The sequence below is a fragment of the Neolamprologus brichardi genome, chromosome 6 (genome assembly GCF_056152115.1).
Source record: "Neolamprologus brichardi isolate AB-2024 chromosome 6, ASM5615211v1, whole genome shotgun sequence".
In the NCBI taxonomy this organism is placed as follows: Eukaryota; Metazoa; Chordata; class Actinopteri; order Cichliformes; family Cichlidae; genus Neolamprologus; species Neolamprologus brichardi.
The window spans coordinates 8141374-8154445 of record NC_142109.1 but is presented as its reverse complement, the minus strand read 5'-3'; the positions used below and the strand labels follow the sequence as shown (position 1 = coordinate 8154445).

The following is a 13072-nucleotide window of genomic DNA, read 5'->3' as shown; positions in this document are numbered from 1 at the left end:
CAAGACTGTCATAGTGGATCTGATTAAGGAAATAGTCATTCATTTTATTGATCCATTTAACTTTAATGATGTCTTGGCTAAAGAGACCCCTGCACAAAGCACAGTATGCACCAGTGACAACTGAGATGACATGGTACGATTAAATTGCCACATGAAAAAAGAGGACCTTGGGTGAAAGTAGGTTGCAGCTTTAGCTTTTTTTTTTAGCCTGCCTACACCAACTGCAGGCAGGCTAACAGGCTGGACTACTGGGATTTTCCCACAAAAACCATCAGTAGGGTTTACAGAGTGTGGTTCAAAAGAAGAGAAACTATCCAGTGAGCAGCAGTTCTCTGAGAGAAAATGTCTTGTTGATGTCAGAGAAGAATGGCCAGGCTTTTTTGAACTGATATGAAGGCAAAAGTAGTTCAAATAACCACTCGTTACCGAATGTACGATGTCAGACCTCCTTGTGTTGTGGTACAGCAGAAGACCACACTGGATTCCTCTCCTGACAGCTAAGAACAGGAAATTGAGACCAAAGGTGGATAATAGAAGATCGGAAAAACCTGATGTGATGTCTCAGTTTCTGCTGAAGTTGTGATGGTAGTATTAGAATTTGGTTTCAAAAATCAAAACCATCAGTATTTCAGGCTGGCGTTGTAATGGTGCTGGGCATATTTCCTTGGTGCAAGACATCATTTAAAAACCACAGCCTACCTGAGTAATGTTCCTGATCATGTCCATCCCTTTATGACTACAGTGCACCCATCTTCTGATCGCTGCTTCCACCAGGATATCACACCATGTCACAAAGTTCAGATCATCTCAGACTGGTTTCTTAAACATGACATTGAGTTTCCTGTACTCAGGTGGTTTCCACAGTCACCAAATCTTAATCCAGGAGAGCATCTTTGGGATGTGATGGAGCGGGAGATTCACATCATGGATGTGTGACCAACAAATGATGCCAACATCTCGATATCGGGCGATTGTGGCTCAAGAGTTGGGAGTTCGCCTTGTAATCGGAAGGTTGCTGGTTCGAGCCCCGGTCGTTGTGTCCTTGGGCAAGACGCTTCACCCGTTGCCTACTGGTGGTGGTCAGATGGCCCGGTGGCGCCAGTGTCCGGCAGCCTTGCCTCTGTCAGTGCTCCCCAGCGTGGCTGTGGCTACAATGTAGCTTGCCATCACCAGTGTGTGAATGGGTGGATGACTGGATGTGTAAAGCGCTTTGGGGTCCTTAGGGACTAGTAAAGCGCTATATAAATACAGGCCATTTTACTATTTTTTTACCAATATGGACCAAAATCTCTGAGCAATGTTTCCAAAACCTTGTTAAATATATGCCTGAAGACAAAAGAGGTTCAACGCGGTAAGAGTAAGCTGAACCTAATCAAGTGGCCAGTGAATGTACATTTATGTGTCTTTTTTGATGTTTGACTTCTTCAGCTATACCTTTCTCAAAAACCTCACAAGTTATGCATTGCTGAATTATTTTAACTATCCTACCTTATATATTTTTAAGATGTTTTGATAAAAACACAAGGATTCCACTTCGAATGGTGAAAACATCCAGTATTAGCTTGAATTTGGTCTCTGTGGTTTTGAAAACATCCAACACTTGTGTATTTCATATAGCTTTTTCACTCAGTCCTGTGCTCGTCCTCCCCACTGCTTGAGAACGCTACACAAACTACTCCACAAGTTTATACAAACCTAAAGGCTAGTGGAAACATTGGAGTTACAGACCATGTCTTGCTCCATCATCGACACATCTGAGGTTATTCGATACTCCCAGCAGAGAGGAGAGAATATATTTTCGAATTTCCTCTCAAGCAGTTTCCATTTTTCGTGTGCTCACAGTTTTTGGGGGGGTTTTTTTTGTTGCTTTTTTTATTTCCTTGTCTCTTCGAAAGCTCTGGATCTGAGCTGTTGTTGCTGTGAGCCTGTAAAGCCCGCTGAGACACTGAATAGGATATTGGACAATACAAACAAACTTGACTTGACGTGACTTGACAGACTGAAACCATAAGAAATGCTGTTTTTCTTTTTGTAGATGCCCACTTTCACACTTGTAACACAAATGCATACAAAGTAGCTTCTTCAGTACATTCAGTGCTTTCTTTTGATCTTCTGCCACAAGCTGGAAAAATAAAGAAACAAAGAGCTTACCTGATAACACAATTCACGCATATCAGGGATTCAATGTGCCGCTGATGTTGACGGTGGGCGGATGAGTTACGAGGTTAGCTGTTTGTGCCCGATTTAGTGCTTTGTCTGCGGGGGGGGGGATTCAGACCCAACTGTGCTGGTAGACTGTGCTGATGTGAATAAGACTAACCCCACCAATTATAACAGTATGGGAGAAAAAAACAGAATTAAGCACAGCACGCTTTAGGTAGCAAGCTAGTTCACACGGATGTGCTAATATTTCCCACTTGCTGACACTGAATACTTCCCCTTTATACTTGTATTTCTATAATTCTTTTTTAGAAAAAAAACAGCCCAAACTTTCTTCAGATGACTTCTGCTTTTGCTTTAATCCCTAAGCTTGACTATCCCGATGTCTCCTAATAATATTGCTCAGCTGTAATTAAACAATAGTCGTTGAGGGCACACTTCACAGAAAGATAATGAGCTCCTTGTAAATAAGAAGTCGTTAGACGTGTCTCAGGGTTTCTATTTGAGTACGTTCTTTACATCTTGTTTTCGCAGCAGCCATGCACGCCGTGAAGTGGTTTGAAAAAGAGCTTCCAGGTGTTAAAATTGTTGGATTTTTAGAAACGGAGCAAAATTGGTTTGGGGGGATTCAATCATCATCTTACTCTCAAATGTAAAAGTTACCTGTTGAGCAACTGGGGAGAGAATCATCTTCACCATTCTTCTCCACCATTGCCTCTTTCGAAGCTGCTCTCAGAGTATTTCAAGCAATGGGAGGGGGATACAAATGACGCCTGAACCCTAGAGAAATTTGTCGCCAAAGAAGAGATGCCTGAAAGATAAGAGAGGAGGGACAAATCAAAAAAGAAATCTCAGTGTTGTTCTGCTGCTGCCGGCGTCTTGGGGTTTTAACAACAGATCTGATCTTTGTCAGGAAGCCGATGTGCTGCTCAGTCAGAGAAGGTAATACGATTTCAATGGTCCAGCCTCCACTAGTTAATGGGACAGCCGGAGAGATTTCTCCTCTTAGCCCTGAAGAGCACCTCAGACACAGAGCATCAGAGAGCTTTTCAAGTCTCTGCCAGGCCACAGTCTCCAAACCACCTCTGCTACAGCGACAGTTCTGTCTGCAGAACAGAGGGCAGAGGGAAAAAGGGAAAAAAAGGACGAGGAGAATGGGAGGAAAACATGTCTATTGAGCGCTTCTTCCACCCTTTTGTTGCTGGTTTTTTTTTCCACTCTGCCTTTTTCATTTCACCCCGTGGCATCGCTATCTCTCTCCATCTCTCTTTTCAGTCTCTATCGCCTCACCCTCTTCACCTCCCCTCCCCCTTCTCTGCACTTTCTTCTTCTCCTCCTCTCATCCACACAGCAATCTCGCCTTGATTTCTAGAGAGGGGTGGTACGGCAGCAGCCGGCATACAAACTAGCTGACTCAATACACACATACACACACACATAGGACGTGTGCATTATGGTATGTGTATAGATAGATGGGAAGAGATGAGAGGTAAATTTGGGAAGAGCGGGAATATGTTTGGACAGAAACAGGAAAAAGGAGAAGCTACAAAGAGCTTTACTGGGGAATGTAAGTCAGGATTAGGTCGAGTTGTAGAAAACTGGCAGCAGCGAGATACGTGTCAGCAGATATTAAGCACCTCGTTCATCATTTACGCTATGGATATGAGGTATGAGGTCAGCTTTGGGTTGTCTCAGCATTTCAAAATGTAACGACCGGGTTAATGAAACAGGCTCTCAGGAATCTTTATACACCGCGACTCGAGACCCTAAACGGATGCAGCTGCTGCTGCTGCTGGGCAAACTTTGACGGCCTTCGTCAGACCAAAATGAAAAGCTCACCTTCCACTTCAGAGCTGTGAGAGGATAGCTCCTTACTCGCTAATTGGCTATACATTAGAGCTACAGCTACATTAGAGGAAGATTTTCTCATTGCATCTATGCAGACAGATTTGATTGGCTCACTTGCTCGCTCTCTGACAGCGGGACTATTTGCAAAAGGAGATGTTACTCTGAATTTTTTTAACACACCTTTTTAATGCTGTATGCACCACAAGCTGTATTCCAGTCACTCACGCTGCGTCAGACCACAGAAACTGCGCGCTCCCCTTTTTTGTGGCAGCAGGTGTTTGGGGTATTTTTAATGCGTTAGTCTTCTTTTAGACAACTTTTGTGTTGCTTTAATGCACTGTTCAGGTTTTGTCTGGGGCAACGTCACACCCCTGATTTATTTTGCACATGTCTTGTGGCATAAACTGCAAAAACATTCCTTGTTAAATTTCAGTAGCCTTACTGGCATCGTTCTCCTACTGTAATCTACATCAGCAGATTAACTCTAATAAAATAAAGTGCAGTTCAGTATAGAATATGATCACAGTAGGCTGCTGGTAGTATTTCAGAGGCGTCAGCATTGATATTCAGCTGCATTTACAAAAACTGCAAATTGCTGTGCAAAAATTCTTGCATTTTTATAGTGTATCTAATCTTTCTGTGTTGTTTTTGCTGAGAAATACTCTACCCCAACCTTTACCATTTGCATTCTTTATTCATGCATGCGCCTATATGCTTACCAATGTGTGTGTGTGTGTGTGTGTGTGTGTGTCATGAAAGACAGAGAGAAAGGGAGAGAGACAGAGAGTTGCAACTTGTAACAATAACTTCCTAATTACAGTTCCCCAGTGTTTGTGCAATCTTCCTGAAATGCTAACTAGCCTCCTACAGGGAATATGGTACATTATTAATCCATGTGCTCGCCTGAGTGTGCGCATCCTTTGCTGGGAAGTGTGTGTCTGTAGCACGCCCGCGTGCACCTCTGTGTGTAGACGTGTGTTTATTTGCGCTACCCGTCCCTCTCCCTTTCTTGTGCACATGCATTGTTCGCATTCAGCTGAGTACGTGTGCTGCTGTGGCTGCACGTTGTGCATGACTCCATGAGCATGGAGGTGTTAAGTTTTTCCCCTTTCAACACAAGTAGCCTAATCTAAGACTTTTGTAAAACTAACTTGTATTTCTATTAAGAAAAAGAAGGAAAAGCAATAAATGTAACAGAACATTTTGCAGTAATAGCGCAGTAAAGGGGAAAAAAGTGTTCACATTCAGGCCCAGTCAGCACTGAGGTGCCACATTAACTATGCACGCGGATTTGCTTCCACGCGACGGGGTATTCCCTCTCAACAAAGATCAACATTATGACGAGAACTTCTGCCAGCACTCTGCACCAACATGCTTAATATGGGGAGCTAGTTTCTGTTGAAATATGGATGGCTTTGACAAATAAAAACTGGTGAGAGTTGATTCTGAAATTAAGCTGGGGATTTCACCAGATACACGCCCTGTGTTGCTCTCTTGCAGCGGCAGCCAAAGGGGCGAAAAAATGCAATAAGTGGATACGAGAGCGAGGAGTGAGCTCCCATTACATCGCCGCGCTATTCCTGAAGAACTTGCCCTACAGTCATGCCTCTAGGTACTTGGATTGTACTATGGATGGATAGCTCGCTCTTGGGTCTACAGTAAATGAGACAGCAAGAGATGGAGAGAAAAAAACGTCTTACAACTTCAGGAGAAGGTTAAGAGCACCAACTGAAAGCAGCACAGACATTACGCCCATCAGTTTTCATTTATTTTAGTCTTGCGGACATCCTGGCAGTTCCTCTCCACTAAAGTTGTCACTTCTCATTATGGCTGATTTTTAGTGTTGCCACCTGTCTTATTAGAAATGTAACCATTAATGTCGCAAGATCTTTCCCACTTGTGCCGCTTTGGCACAAAATGCTCTCACTGTGGAGCTGCTTGCAAAGAGATGTTGTTTGGCTTAGTCGTGCAAAGCTTTTAGGTCTTAACAACCAAACAAAGCAAGTTGGTAAGCACAGGTTTGTAGGGGAGAAGGGGGGGATGTCCCTGTTGATTGGAGAAGTGTACTGCTGCAGCAAGCACTGCAGTGCTAATGCAGGATGAAAGCAAGATGAGCGACCTCTAAGATAGTTATCAGTGAATTCCCAGGATAAGTAAAGACTTCACTGTGACAGAGGATCTCCGGCCTTAAAAAGAGCCAGTGAACCATTTTAAAATCCCAAAAGCATAATGTCCTAAACTGAGTCATTGAAACTGTTAATGCTGGAACTACCTCATGTCTATTCATGGCGCCAGGAGTGGGGCCATGCTCCTCTCTCGCTCTTTTCTTTCTATCAATCTTTCCTTCTTCCTTTTCTTTCCTGCTCTCCCTCTGTGGCACTCAGCCAACAATTGGAGTCAGTCAGTGGAAAAACTCTGTTAGTAGTCCATGCCCTATGGGACAAAGTGGCAACAACATCCGTTACAAGAGATAGTGGGGCAGTGGGCAGGAGGCACGGGGCACAGAAGCCAAAATTTAACTGGCTGAGTGACTCTGGCTCACACACGTGCACTTAGCGGGCTGCTGTGTTTTAAAAAAAACACGTCAGGGCTGTTTTCAAAGGTGTGGTTTATGGCTTCACAGACAGTTTATTCATTTATGGAAAAGCTGTGGTAACAAATAAAAGCATGGAGGGAAGGAACGAGACTTATTTAGCAAAGTCTGGAGCCACCACGAGTCCCAGTGTTAAACAGCGCTGCTGCTCTTCACTCTGAATGTGTGAAACTCTGTTGAAGTGATGTTTGCATGATGGCAATGAGAGGTAACAAAGGGTCTCCCAAAAATCGACTTTAAGTATTCAACAGGGTTCAAATCCGGTTAGTGTGAAAACCATGTGAATACGCTTCACGTTATTCCAGTGTTCATTAAGTCAGCCCAGCCCACCCGGTGCCCTATTAGGGAGAATTATCATTAATTAGGTTTCTCTACTCGTATTCAGTTTTTCCTTTAAGGGATTCACCATTGGTTTCACACAGGAGGTTTCATTTATTTGTCACAATGATCATGAAACCTGAAAAATAATGACTTATGCAGCTCAGGAGGTGACACTAAAGTTTGACAAAAGGTCTAGTTAGGAGATACAATATTATGTTTGGGATTCGTAATAAGCTGCTTTAATTTTGACCTCATTTTGGTCAAAATTAAAGGGAAAGAGAAGGATTACAAGATGGTAGTGAGACCGACTGTGATGTATGGTTTGGAGATGGTGGTGCTGACACAACAACGGGAGGAGGAGTAGGTGGCAGAGTTCAAAAGGCTAAAATGATTACTGGGAGTGATCAGGATGGACACAATCAGAAATGAGTACATCAGAGGGACAGCTCAGGTTGAGCAGTTTGGAGACAATGTTAGGAGACAAGGCTGAGATGGTTTGGACATGGGCAAAGGAGTGATTGTGGATATACTTGACAAAGGAAGTTGAGGATGGAGAAAAGAGGAAAATCACAGAGGAGGTTTGTGGATATAGAGAAGGAGGACATGCAGAGGGCTGGTGTGACAGAGGAGGACAGGTTGAGATGGAGGCAGATGATCTGCTGTGGAGACTCTTAAAGAGGAATTAGCAGCCTGTTGGGAAAAAATGTATATATAAAAATTAGCAGACATAAAAAAGCATTTCTGTGTCAACAAGGTGATTCTCAAAATAGCTTTTAGTTGAAAACCTGGCATATCTTGGCATAGTGTGCAGTGTGTCCTTAAAAGATTTGAGGATACTGGACAAGTAGAGGACAAAAGGAGTAGCAGGCCTAAAAAAAACTACCTACAACAGAACAGTATCTGAAAGTCGTGTCCTTAAGAAAAGGAAAGGAAAAATCCAGCAAGGGCCTGACACAGGACCTCAGAGATGCATCTGGACTTTTAGTTGATCCATCTACTGTTCACTGAGGCATCATCAGGTCTCAGTGGAAGGCTGTCTGTCAAGAAGCCATTGTTAAGAAAGAGAAACGTGGAGAAACGGCTGAGGCGTGAGAAATTATGGCGACCCCTGAAGGGAGGAAGCCAACAGACAATTTTTTTCACCCAATCTCATGTTCTCCCAACTTTAAGGTAACATAATACCAAATCCCAGGAATGCCCCTTTAATTAGTCACCTGCACCTGCACATGGTCAATTTCTTCTATGGTGGGATTTTCTACAGTACAATGGTGAAGGTGCTCTGCGTGTTTAGAGGGGAAAAACAGAAATTGTGGAGAATACTGTTTCGGCATCATATGAGTGTAAAGTTATTCCCGCTTGAGACTAAAGTAAGACATCTACAGCTGAAATAACGATTTCAAAACATCATCCACACAGAGAAGGGGGAAAGAGTTCGGAGTGCAGGATTTTTCTCTCCGGGCAACCCGGCTTGTGTGGAGCCGCTGTCCAAGGTGCTGAACACGGGGCTGCAGAGGGGTATGAAGGCTCTGGCACTACAGAGCGTCCCGGGACGAAAACTACAGTAAGACCAAGTGACCGACCTAAATGTGAGCAAAATGCGGCCCCACCTCAGAAATATTACCAAATCCTGAGCAGGCTTGCATCAAAATCTGAACAGAAATTACTTGCACGGAATGGAGCACGGTGTCTGTCAGGCATGCATCCACCGGACTGATAATGTAAATCTGGGTGTACGTACTGTATCTGCGCCCGCATTTATCAATGGACTCATGAGGATGGAGATAAGACAGTCAAGACAAGCTGCCTGGGAATAGCCATTCAGCAAATCCCCCCCTCGTTTACCACCAATGCACGCGCGCGCACACGCACACATAGAGAGAAAGAGAGAGAGACACACACACACACATTCTTAGACACGGGCTTCAGTGTCGGTAAATTCGGAACCGCAGGAATGCCAGAGCGCTTGACATATTTCAAAGTTGCCTACGCAATGCGAGTCCAGCCATCACGAGAAACACACATGAAACGCACATGAAAGCCCTCCACGCAGTCCACACATGCTCCTCATGGTTTTTCACTTTACCTGTTCCAGATGCAAGCGTAGAAAAAGAAGAAGAAAAGCTTCGCCTCGCTGGTGTCCGCGGCACCAACGTCCCCTCGTTGCCTCTGGCAGTATGTGTGGCTTTGTTGATACTGGGATATTTATATTTATATATATATATATGTATTTATATTTGTCTGTACTGATTTGTCCCAGCTCGTCTCCTCTGCGGTCTCCGTGAAGAGCGGTGACCGGGAAGTGGCTCGTGCGATCACGGCATCGGTCAATGTGGTTATTGACCCGCGTCAAGATTTTCTGGATGCGAAACGGCGCCTGATGTGACGCGCTGCCTGCCCGCTGCTGTCTCCCTCGTTCTTTGCCTCTCTCCTCTCAGTTTCTGCCTCTCACACTGCGTCAGGCTCCGCTCCCCCTCCTCTCTCTCTCTCTCTCTCTCTCTCTCTCTCTCTCTCTCTCTCTCTCTCTCTCTCTCACTGCCTTTGACTCTCACGCTCTCTCTCTCACACACACACACACACTCACGGGAACAGACGGTGATTAATTCGTTAGAATTCCACCTCTCTCTCCCTCTCTCTCTCTCTCTTTCCTCTGCTCTCCCTCTGTTTCTATAGCTATGTGCCTCGATCCGTCGCTTCTTCTCTGAACTAAAGCGTCCACCAGCCAGCTGTTCCGGTAGCCAGGAGAGCGAGAGAGAGAGAGAGAGAGAGGGTTGCTTGGCACTTCAAGCGCCGCAGACAGTCATTTAGATTAGATGCTTTCCCATTTGGAGGGCGACATACTGTAGCTGTATAAGTGCTGCACTATCAAACCCAAACCGGGAAAGTTCTTCACGAAACTATATGAAATCCAGCCTGCAGTTCTTTAGAAGAATAGGAAAGCCATGCAGAATAGCGTTAGAGATATACTGTAGTTTGTTTTGGAGTGATAGGATTTCACATTACTGCCTTTTTCTATCTGCACTCCAGCTGCCGCTGCTGGAAGCATCAGGTCTCTGCAGCTGGAGGCGAAGTGACAGAAGCCTACCAGACTGAACAGTTCAATGTTATTTGAGGTTGGCTGTTTGCCTACATGCACTACGGGGCAACCTGATGTCCTGCCAGCAGACATGGTCAGATTAACTGCCTCTTTAGTGCAGGCACACACACACACACACACACATACAGAAACAGACACACACGTGGGTGCAGATAAATAGCTAAACAACTTGAAACCGCTATGAATGCTGAAACCACATATCACCACTACAACATGTACTGTGGTCTAAAAAGAGAAGAAGAAAAAATATCAGAGCTTCTGTTAAAAGTCGTGCACATTAAACACACAGTTGGGTGTCCTCTGGCTTATGTTTTGTGTTGCATTAATGGATATGGAAACTATATATAAATCCAGTGACCTACCGCTACATGGCTGCAGGTGATGGCTGGCATTATAGTGAACCTGAGCCTTGTGACCCTCATCCTGCATGATTGAGTAATTAGGAATTAGGGGCAGATGGGGCTGGGTGGGGGGGCAGATGGGGCTGGGTGGGGGGGCAAAGGAAGAAACAGAGGGAAATACACCTCATTCATTTGCATAAATCCATGCTTGTGTCTGCCTCTGTGGGCATGTGGGGTAAGTAAAATCATACAGGACTGCACAACAGACCACGCAGGAGCTTCTGTGAATTGCATATTAAATCTCCTGCTTCTGCTGGGTTATTGAGGCAGCTGACCGCTGACCTACTGTATTAAAGCATCCCCGCGAGGGACTTAAGTATTGAATGATGAATCACCATATTATTATTGATGGAATAAAAAGGGTGAGTTATATGACAGAAAACTTAATCAGCATATCAAAGCCACTCTCTGTGTGTTTTTACTAAAGGATTCTTCAAAATCTGAAGATTACCTGACTTGGAAGATTTACAGCAGGCAATAAAAAATGATCAGAATGAGCCCACAGGGCATTATCGCCTGTGTCCTGATGTCAACATTACATTTAGTTCCCTCCAGCGCCGTGTTTTAGCTTTTCAACTACACTCATTTCTTTCACTCCCTCTGCTCCCATCAGAACTGCGCCCAGATGTATCAGCATCTGCTTCCAGGAGAGAGGCTCTGAAAAGCCCGCGGCACACCTACCTTCTCATGCAGCACCAGATTAATGACAAAGTTATCGATTAGCTGGTAAATGTAGCGGAGATTTCTGCAGCTAAAGAGACATTTCCTACACCGGCTGGCAAGCAAGCACCGGGCTGGCGTTCTTTGGGTGGAAATAAAACAAATCTAATAAACGAGAACGTGTCTCATTTCTGCTGGATGCTTCAAAGATGCGACATTAGTGAAGCACACAGTAATTGTTTTCAAAGCTCATTTCCACTGCACGCAGCGCTAAAAGGAAGATTATTACCTTTAGATGGACAAATCAATAAAATGCAACATAAAGTATTCTTACACCCTCTCTGTATGATTTGCATGTATTATTTGCAGCGATCATCAGTCCGCCTCAGCCTCTTCTTAGATGCCCTCGCACTAAGACTTTGATGATCCTAATTTCCCAACATGCTTTTTCAAACCAAGGTTTGATTATTAGAGGTAAAATGATTTATTCATGACATTAAAGCTTTGATTACACCGTGCGTGATCAGTTTATAGATCTACTAAAACACAATCAGTTCACATGGGTGCTTTTAGCAAAAATCAATATTCAATACCAAACAAACTAAATCCACTCTGATTTGTAATCTATGCAGACTTAAACATATCACTTTCCCTAATGCGGTCACAACTACAGCTACCACGTAGACAGCAGTTTGCACTGTGCTGCGCAAGTGAACCTCAACTAAAAGTTTAGAGTAACTCCATCTATTATTCAAAAGTGACTTTGGTAGGATTATGCTCATATATATATATATATATTTGCTTTGTTGACTGATATCATTTACTGATTGCGTTGCATCATTATTCACTCACACGAGTGGCTAATATTTATCTCTTGTATCAATTGTTCACCGGCCAAATGTTTAAAGACAGAGTGACGAAGATTTAGAGTGACAAACAGTTCAGTTGTTTTCTTACACACGAGGAGATTTATGAAGATTGATATGAAGGTGTATGACTTATAAAGATTTCTTTGTTTCTTTGGAACAAAACTGGAAATGCATGATATGAAAAGAAAAGAAGAAAGACTTGACTGCTATCAGCCACAATGATATTTTCACTAAGTATCAGCAGAGAGTTTTATAATCTGTGTGTGTTGTTAGAAAGCACCCCTGCTTTATCCAGATTCTACAAAATTATTTCAGTGCTTTTTTGTTTTGTTTTTTGCTTCAAAAGTTCCAAAAGTTTAAACGAAGGGCAAAAATTCTTGAACTCTTGAATAAAATAGTCAAGATGCATAATCAAATTGATTCACTGTTAAAAAACAAGTGAGTCGTACTTCTGGTGTTAGTTTGGCAGTATCTTTTTTTCTCCCCACAACACAGTGACTTTCAAAAACACCTGGAAAATAAGAATGAAGTTTTGAGCTGTGAGTCATGCGCGTTGGCAGGACCCCAGCACCACTATGCAGTAGTTCACTAAATCCGCCCTGCACTGTGGTCGACTGTGGATATAAAATACATCACTTCCTGTGCGACTGTTGAAAGTCAGTGGGACATTTTGAAACTGAGCCATGGACACCTCGAACCTGCTGTAAAAGTGTCTCACTTCTAGACCTTTACAACGAAGCATATTTAAGAGATGTCGTGTCACATTAAGGTATTTAACAACAAGTTTTTCCTTTGGACAAAAGCCAGTAACCAGGATAGCAGCTTATCATGGTTGGATGTCTCCTGTGAGCGTCTTTTCAAGAAACTCAAAGAGCCGCTGTCCCAGTTTCATGACTTTGAGTTGTATGTGAATGTTCACCTACAGTATGTTTCTGTGTATCAATTAAACATCATCCTTTTGACCCTAATGTGTCAGAACACTGCAGGGGCCATTCTGTCGCTTTAGCAGATTGTTATTTGATTAATTGTCCGTCGAGGTGTCGTCTGAGATGCTGACTCCTTCTGTACTCTCAGTGACAACTGAGCAAATTCACTCTTTTTTTTTTTTTTTTTTTTCTTTTTTTTT

At 43.5% G+C, this 13072-nt stretch overlaps 1 protein-coding gene across 2 annotated transcripts in view; it reads right to left on the bottom strand.

Annotated features, from left to right (window-relative positions):
• LOC102788382 (protein ELFN1-like) overlaps positions 1 to 9335 on the bottom strand; it is a 129602-nt gene extending 120267 nt beyond the window's left edge. The window contains exons 1-2 of one of the 2 annotated variants that reach the window (XM_006804330.3): positions 9006 to 9335; positions 2824 to 2971 (exon numbers count right to left, since the gene is read on the bottom strand). The gene's annotated coding sequence lies outside the window, so the exon portion shown is untranslated. The remainder of the gene's footprint in view (positions 1 to 2823; positions 2972 to 9005) is intronic. The other variant, XM_087841597.1, reaches the window with a different exon arrangement.
• Positions 9336 to 13072: the final 3737 nt, after the last annotated feature.